This window comes from Beta vulgaris, chromosome 2, assembly GCF_026745355.1.
Source record: "Beta vulgaris subsp. vulgaris cultivar EL10 chromosome 2, EL10.2, whole genome shotgun sequence".
Classification (NCBI taxonomy): Eukaryota; Viridiplantae; Streptophyta; class Magnoliopsida; order Caryophyllales; family Amaranthaceae; genus Beta; species Beta vulgaris.
The window spans coordinates 18,603,674-18,613,004 of record NC_079203.1 but is presented as its reverse complement, the minus strand read 5'-3'; positions in this window follow the sequence as shown (position 1 = coordinate 18,613,004).

The window sequence follows — 9,331 nt, the reverse complement described above, 5'->3', positions numbered from 1 at the left end:
AACCATATTCAGATAAGTCAATAATTATCTATTTGACACAATTGTTAATCAATACAAGTTTCAAAAAGTATTCCATTTAATATTGATTCCAGATCTTTGAATAATGAGGAAATTTGTTATATATAGGAAAGAAAAACTTGAAACTACAATTCAAAAAATATTACTCCATACTACCTCTGTTTTCTAAAGATCTTCCTTATTACTGTTGTTACAGATATCAAGGAAGATCCATTGTGTGGGGTGTTGGGTGGGTAAAGTAGGAGAGAGAAAGGGGTTAAGATAAATAAACAAATAAAAAGTGTTAAAGTAGGAGAGTGAAATGGAGTAAAATTGAATTAATAATGTAATGGTTGACCATATGACAGGGACATGAGAGGGTAAAAAGTGAAAAAAAAATTCAAATAAGAAATAAAGTAAAAGAGGGAAGATCTTTTGGAAAAGCACTTAAACGGAAAGAGGGAAGATCTTTAGGAAACAGAGGGAGTACAATACAAACACCATTATTTTTACTTAAAATTTGAATTACAATAAAATTAAATTCTTACATAACATACATTCATAATTCACCATCGTCCCTATAACAAGTTTGTTCAACTATGTGCAAATCGGGTATCTAACAACTATCAAATAACTTTAAGTTGAAATACAATCGAAAAAATTGGCAATTTATTGCTCTGTTAATAATACGTTTAATTCTTCTGAACATTGTCATGTACGAAATCGCTGTTTTTTTTAGAATTATAGCTTAAAGATCATGAAAAAGTATGTGTTGATCATGAACTCTTTAATATCACGTGCATAACTCTTTAATATAAAGGGAAGGGGTGATGTGATATTCTGGAACCCTATGAAAAATTATTAAGTAACATTTTGATTTAAAAATTAAAGCACAAAACTTTAAGTTCACGCACGCATCGCGTGCATAAATTGCTAGTATGAATATATTATATGTAAGTATACAAAATAAAAAATATCTATGATCGGATATCATCAAATAAAATTAGATTCCCTCTATAATTAAGAAATCAGGTTATATTATTATTTAGGAAAATTTGCCAAAAAAACCTTTCAAAGGTTCAATTTGTGCAAAAAAAAAAATTATAAGGCATTCTTTGCAAAAAAAAAAACCACAAATTAAAATTTTCTTGCAAGAAGAAACCTATTCCCATTTTCCGGTGTGTTTTTTTTTTCAATTCCGACGATGACTCTTCTATCTTTCTTTAAACCCCTATTAGCATTAAGTGTAGCACCACCCATATGCATCTCAAAAACCACACCAAAAAATGGAATTAAAATAGGTCTAATCTTGCAGTAAAAATTAAGTTTGTGATTTTTTTTGCAAAGAATACTTTAAAAGATTTTCTCTCGCAATATTAAACATTTAAAAGGTTTTTTTTTTGACAAATTTTCCAATTATTTATTTGTTCTTTTAAAGCATATTTTGCCTTTGAACCGGTTATCGGGATCATATTGTTATATTACATTTTGTGATTGTTGCCTTATAAAATCATATGTAATATCATAATTAGCAAAACACATTATGACATTCTTCAATAGTAGAACAAATTGATTCGATTTTTAAAAGGATAGTTTAAATATATGCTTCCTACTCACAGTTTCCAGAGTTACTAGGGTGTACAAATATAACCATTGTACTTACGGATTATTGTTTCCAAAGTGTTTGCAAAGTATACAATACCTTTTGGTTTTTACTTACTGGCTTTTAATGCACGCAATGCAAACGACGACATTTCTCCCAAATCAAATCACTACTCTTTCAATTACTATACTGATATTTCTCAAAATCACGTAATAATTTTTCTCTCTCTATTAAATTGAACATCATCTTCAGCAATTTCCCCCACTTCAAACCACACAATCGTTTTTTTCTCTCTCTATTCAATTGAGATCGTCAATTATTAGCTGAGGATTATCTCAAGCAAGTTGCAGAATTGGCTTTGGCGGTCATGGAATTGGCTTTCGCTCAGCCCGTCATGGATCGCCGAGCTTGTTTGCGGTCATGGATTAAGCTTTGCAGTTTATGTTGAATTTCGATTATTGCCACAATTTTTTGATTTTAATATATATGTTTAAGTATTTTTTTTAAATTTCCCCCAAATTTGAGTTCTCATATTAAGTCTCGATTTTTTTAAGTATTTGGGCACGAATATTAAAGTTATATTAATGAAATTTGATTTTTTTGATTTTTAATATATGGGTTGAAGTATTTTTTTTTAGCAAATTCTTTTTAATATATGGACACATAAACAATTTAAGTTCTCATATTTTGTCTCAAATTTTTTTATATCTATGGCACGAATATTGAAGTCATTTTTGACGAAATTTCATTTTTTTCGACCATTAATGATGTAATTTTAATTTGAATTCCAACTATCTTCGAATTAAATTTTAAATAAACTGTAATTCAAGTTAATTTTTTTTTTGTGAAAAATATAATACAACAAATATTCTTCAGAGTTACTATAATTTGAGTTTAATTTTACTCGAACATAATACATATTTTTAAGATTTACAGAACATAGAACAACACACATAATTTTATTTTCAATAACGAACCGCGTACCTGATTCACTAGGGGAAAAAAACAGAAGGGTTGCACAAGAAGGGTTGCGCTTTTGGTAAAAGCGCAACCCTATTAATGAAGGGCTGCGCTTTTGTAAAAAAGCGCAACCCTTCAGTTAGTACAGCTGCGCTTTATGAAAAAGCGCAACCCTTCTCACATTAGAAGGGTTGCGCTTGTAAAAAAGCACAACCCTACACTTTGAGAAGGGCTGCGCTTTTTTAAAAAGCGCGGCCCTACTAAGTGAAGCAAAAGCGCAGCCCTTTTGACTTAGTAGGGTTGCGCTTGTTATAACTAGCGCAACCCTACTTTAAATTTTTTTTTTATCTGAATTAGTGCGCGCATGTAATAGTATCTTTGTATTTCCCTCTTTCAATTTCCCTCCCTTAGAAAAAATTACGAGCGAGATCAGCACCCCCACTTTGCACACCACCACCACCACTACTGCTGCCCTAATTCGAGTGTTGTACCACCACCACCACCACTACTGCTGCCCTAATTCAAGTGCACCACCAGCACCACCATTACTGTTTCCCTAATTCGAGCACCACCTACACATTTGCGCACCACTACGAGCGAGCGCAGCACCCTCACTTTGCGCACCACCACATTGTGCACCATCACCTTGCGCAGCACCCCCCACATCGTGCCCACCACCTTGCGCAGCACCCCCCTTCTCTTCTCTTCTCTTTTCTTCTCTTCTCTTCTCTTATCTTTTCTTTTCTTCTCTTCTCCACCATTTGAGTGGTTAATTAGGTATGAATTAATTTTGTTTTTAAGTTACTTTTGTTTTTCTTGATTGAATTAAATGGTTAATGTACAATGTGGGTTTTGTCAATTGTAGGAAGAAGAGGCTAAGGAAGGCAAGTAAAGTTCCAAGTATCTATCTTTTCTCTTCATTGCTCGTCGTTGGTGTTAAGAGGTAACTACTTTATCATGTTAAGAGGAACCATTGGACACTGATTGCAATATGTTTTCCAACTAACGAAGTCTACCACTTCGATTCCTTGCGTAAAGAAACACTGCAGTCCTTACTAGTCAGATCATTGTTAAATAGGTAGCCTAATCGAAACTCAATATATGCACACTTATTAATATTAAATGTACATCTAATCTTATAATAATGTATTAATGTAGTGTGATGAAGGGGGTTAATGCATCTAGACTTCGACCAGGAAAACCTCCTGTTTGGCATTTAGTCGAGGTAACATGAGTAATTTTTTGCATCCTTTTATAGAAACACATAATACACATCTAACATGTCATTTATTACATCCTTTGGTGAATTTTAGTGTCCGGTACAAGTAGGTGGACTTGCGTGTGGGTATTACGTCATGAGGTTCATGCTCGATATCGTCAACCGATGCAAAGGTGTTGGTGATCTTCGAAAAGTATGTAACTTTTAGGTTTCCAATTGTTGTTTGGTGCATTTCGGGAACGAAAAGGCCTATTTTGGCCTATTTTGGCCTTTTCGCTCGCAAAATGTACTTAAAAAGTGATTGACAGGCTAAAGTCGTATCACCTTATCAAAAGTAATCCTAAAGTCCTCTAACAAATAGTAGTCAGGGAAGTAGGGTCGAATCCACAGAGAAACAGTGTTCTTTGATTGTCAGTCAAATCTAGAGTATAGAAACGAGTGTTTGTGAATAATTATACTAAACTAGACTATAACTATATCAAGAATTATCAATAATAAAAGTCTAGGGCATAGGTTCACCAATGATCAATATTTCGGGATGAAACACAAAATCAACAATTAATAATGCAGTTAAAAGTTATTCGCTCTCTCAAGTCTAAATCAACATAGAACGTATTAACAGGCTCTCGCAATTTATTAATACCAACTCTACCTATTGAAACTAGCCTTAATATCAAGTTTATACCTCTCGGCGCATAACCTAATATTGCAACACTATAACAATCAAATCTGGCCAAATTGGATTGAATAGACATAAAAACATTCAATAGGAATCAACATGCATCAATAAAAATCAATACTTTAATAAACATCCCTTCCTAATTGATCATGGATCCCCTAAACCCTAGAAATAGACTACTCAATCATAATTGGGGAAAACATATTCATAATTAAATAAGCAAACATGAATTAATAATAAGGATTGAATAGGAATAAAAAGAGAAAAAGAAATAATACCAATTGTAGAACCAGTCTTGCAAAAATCAAAGCTTCTATTGAAAATTCAATGTAATTGGGGAAAAAGCAAAACTAGGGTTCTTCAATAATTGAGAGAAAAAAGTTCTAATCTTTAATGAATTAATGATGGGAAAAAAACCAAATAGAAAATAAGATAGGAAATAATAATATTCCCTTGAGTCTTTATACCTTTCTATTTCCTAAAACAACTAGAAAAATAGAGTCTAATTCGTCAAAAGATAAAGCCTTATTCGACTAGGAAACCGGAATAACCGCGGCCGCGGTTTTCGGCTGCAAAAGCGTCAACTTGCAAAGACCATATCTCCAAACTAGAAGTCGTATCGGGGCGTGTAATATACCGTTGGAAAGCTCTTCAAGTCTAGTTTCCAACCCCACTGGAATCACTAATTCCGATCTCTGGATAATAGTTATGATCAAAAGAGTGCACATGACTCAATTTCCATACTTCTTTTAATAGTTTCCGCTATGTTTGAGTTGCAATCGACTGAAGATGCCCTTTGGACTTCTCATTTGACTTAGCTCCTTCCTAGATGCTTCTCATGCTTAAGCTTGTCCAATAATACTCCAATTGTGTTCTCAATACCTGAAAATATCAAAAACACCGAAAACACACACAAGAGTTATCTTCTCAACTTAAGTAACTATATGCAATTATGGCTAAGAATGCAACTAAATGATCCTAAAATGCAACCTAAATGCATCATGAAATCCTATATTAATATGACTCATCAAACTCCCCCAAGCTAAACTGTTGCTTGTCCTCAAGCAATCAAACAATAGACACGGGAAGAAAATGATAACCTACAATATGGGACTAAAACAGGGTCAAGCACACAATCCAAAACACGAGAGATATCAATCTACATGAACCAAGCATCGAGTATCAATGAAACAAAGCCGCATAGCACGTCATGTGACCAATCAACTCAACAATCTTACCACAAACCCTTTCCCCCAAGCTGGACTTAACAAAATTGACAGACCTCACTATAGATGTGAACTAATACTCTCTTGTGTTTAGGGCGAAAATCAATGACACTCAACGATCTCAACCTATATATATCAACTCAGAAGAAGCATACTCTTTAACTTTGACCTTTTGACTCACTTTAACACGAAAAATGTAACACACAAAGATCAAGAGGACTTTCAAGGGTTGTAATGAGGCTAGGGTTAAGGGTATGGATCATATTTTGGGAAATGTGGTGGAAAAGCCAAGAAGGGGAGCAAATATCAATGTAAAAGGCCTAACAAGATCATCTCACAACTTCATATAACACCATCATTACCAAAATATCCACATATCTTTCATGCATAGTAACCCATATATAACCTTTTCACTTTTCTTTCAAATATGTTCACTTTCTTTGTTCTTTCATTTCTTTTTCTTCATTCTTTTTCATATTGCCAAAATCTCTTAACCACATTCAAATTCGATGATAAAGCTCATTAATAACACTTTCCTTCAACAAAACCAGCATTAACTACATCCATGTAATACAGTATGACCAAAACTAACACTTGCTCCCCCAAGCTAGGCTTGGGACAATAATCAAATGAGGTTAAGGGTTGTAATATGGGTGAAAGTAGCAAGCAAGGTCAAGAAAGCTCAGCGGGGCTAGAGACGGGAAATATGTAAACAATAGAACTCTGGAGCTAAAATCATGAAATGAACGCCTCAATCATATCAAATAGTGTACACAATCAAGTATCAAGGAGTACCAGGTCAAAATCAAGATCAATACATCAACTGAGGAACTAATCACTCATGAAAGAACATAACTGACACAGATTCGTCAGTTTATTAGGCACAGAAGCTCACATGGGTCAATTTTGTCTGCACAGTAAAGTTAAAGCCAGCCAGAGAGATCAAACAGTCTTACCAAGCCAATCAATCGTATCACAATTATGCTATGAAGAATCATGAAACCACTGTACAACAAAGCTGAGAGCTGTAGTAGAGATATCCACAAAGTTCTCGAAGGTGTGCCAACAATAGTCCCATAGATGAAAACTAAATGAAATGAGCTAGCTAAAATGCAACTATGATGCAACTAAGAAAGCAGTACATTTTTTTGGTTACACGTAAAATCCTATTCCTAATGAACAGGCAAAAGCGTGTAACAACTACAAAGCAATAAAAACTACACTAGAAAGCAATAAAGGATAGAATATCCCTCCCCCAAGCTAAATACAGCACAGTGTCTCACTGTGTAAAAAGTAAGGAAAGGGAAAAAGAAAGCTCACGCAACGGGAGCTTCGTCCATCGAGGATGGCTCAGGAGTAGTGTCGACGCTAGAAGCGATGGGCCAGAAGCGTCTAGCGGCCGACGTAGATCACGGACCTCGGCACGAAGGTCCTCCATATGACGCTCAACAGTCTCGAGAGGATAACATCGTCGTTGAAATGATGCAAAAGAACTCATGAAGCGACTGAAGCGGGCTTCCATGCTCTCAGGAGACACAGTAGTGCTGGACGAGGGGTCCTCGGAGACTGGAGGTGGGGGTGCGGCGAGTGTGGGAGAGACGACAGTGCTGGGGCTGATAATGCAACACCTGAGGGCACGGGAATGTCCCCTGAACCTTGCCGCCACCTCTATAGTTTCAGAGATAGCACGGGGATTCCAAACCAAATACTAGAATCCTGAGGATGAGCACTAGGAGAATATCGTAGATGATTGCTTTTCTTGGAATGACAAGGCTTAACGAACCATAGATACCTGTTCTTAGCTTGGTGGACGAGCCATCCATAACGATCCAAGTATGGTGTTAAGGAGGTTGGTGGAGGCAGAAGTCACTTTAGAGGCTAAATCGATGCCTTATCCAGAGCAAACACAGAAACAAACCCCCATAAGATATCACCTTTTTTAACATCCCTCCCAAAGAAATCCACCCATAAGAATTTGCAAAGTTCATTTTCCGTGCACAGTCGCGGGAGACATAGAAAGAAACCACAAAGTTTCAAATCTTGTAGAGTGACTTGCCCTGATTCCGTTTGGGACGGAAAAGTTGAAGTATAAAGCGGTGAAGCAGGCGGGAGCAGGACAACCAATAGATGAGGACTTGCTAGAACCCGATGCCCAATCAGAACGCCCAGTAATCTCTTCCAAAAGGAGATGGGATCAAAATTATCACAACTGGAGCCATCTTGTAATTGCATGAAGGTAGATGGACCGACATGCCCCCCTGCAGGCCAACCAAACAGAATATTTATCTCATCCCAAGACATGATATGCTTGGTACCCTCAAGGGCGAATATTACATCACCTTTCGACGTTCCCACTGCAAGGGAATCCAGAAATTCAACTACGAGCTCAGGAAAAATCCGCTCGTTCAGTCGGAATACTCGGCCCCAATGATGTGTCTGCTCACTGTACTCAAAAGCCCAATTAAAACCTATCTTAGTCACGACATTCAAAGAGAAATAGAGGGTGGGGCGATGGTGCGCTTTTGGAGTGTAGAAAGGCGCGTTTGGGAAGTGGAGGGTGAAGGTGGAGGGGGTGGAGGGGTTGAAATGAATGTGGTGGCTTTGGAAGTGGTGGATTTAGAAGTGGTGGCTTTAGGTGCTTTGGATTTTGAAGTTGTGGAAGTCTTTGAAGGTGGTTTGGAGGGGGGTTTTTTTGTATTTTTCGTGAGTGCTCATTGGGATTGTAGATGGGTTTAGGCTTAGACAAGACTCTCGCCGATGATCTCATGACGCTTTTGAGCAACACCAAGAACAATCACCACAAAACAATCACAACAACTTCACAAGAATCACCACACAACCAATGTAATACCCATCAATCCAATCTCAACTAAATGTCGCCACCAAGGAACCCAAAATATTGTCAATTGCAATCAGAAATTCAACATGATTACCACGTGAAGTACACGATTGATTGATGTAGGGGACTTGATTGAGGAAATCCAAGTATGTGTCCAAGAGTCCCAATTGAAATTGCAAAGCACATTCAAGAAGAAACCCCAATTCAATGAGAAAGGTTAGGGTTTGAAGATTATGTGAATGGAAAAAAAGGGGGAGATGGTTTTGTGGATGGGTAGTGGCCAAGGGATCGCGTCACCGGTGGGTCGAAAGTCGGTCGGACGCCCGACGAAGCGTCGGTAAGGCTGGTGAGGGGGCGTGAAAGGTGCGGGGTCGAGAGGCGAGAGGGTGCGAGAGAGTGGTTGAGGGGCGAAAGGGGTGCGTCGCGGCGCCGGCGGGTCGGGGCTGGTCGGACGCCCGCCGATCGTCGGTACAGGAGGCGGGTGAGAGAGGGCAAGAGGGTTGGTGGGTCGAGAGGGGTGGGGAGAGTGTTTGAGGGTGGGGTTTTTTTTTGTTTTGGTTTTGGTCGGATGGGGTAGGATAGATCGAAATCCCGCGGGCGCAGGATACACCCCACGGGCAGACAGAAGATTGGTGATATGGGGGGAGGATTTAGGCTGCGGGCGCGGGTCATCGAGTGGGGGCGCGGGGAGCTGTGAGAGGCGAGAGGACCCCGCGGGCTGGCAGGAGGTTGTGTGAGAGGGGTCGTGGCTGGCAGCGGGCGCGGGCTATACCCCGCGGGCCGGAGGAAAATGGGTGAGAGTGGAGCC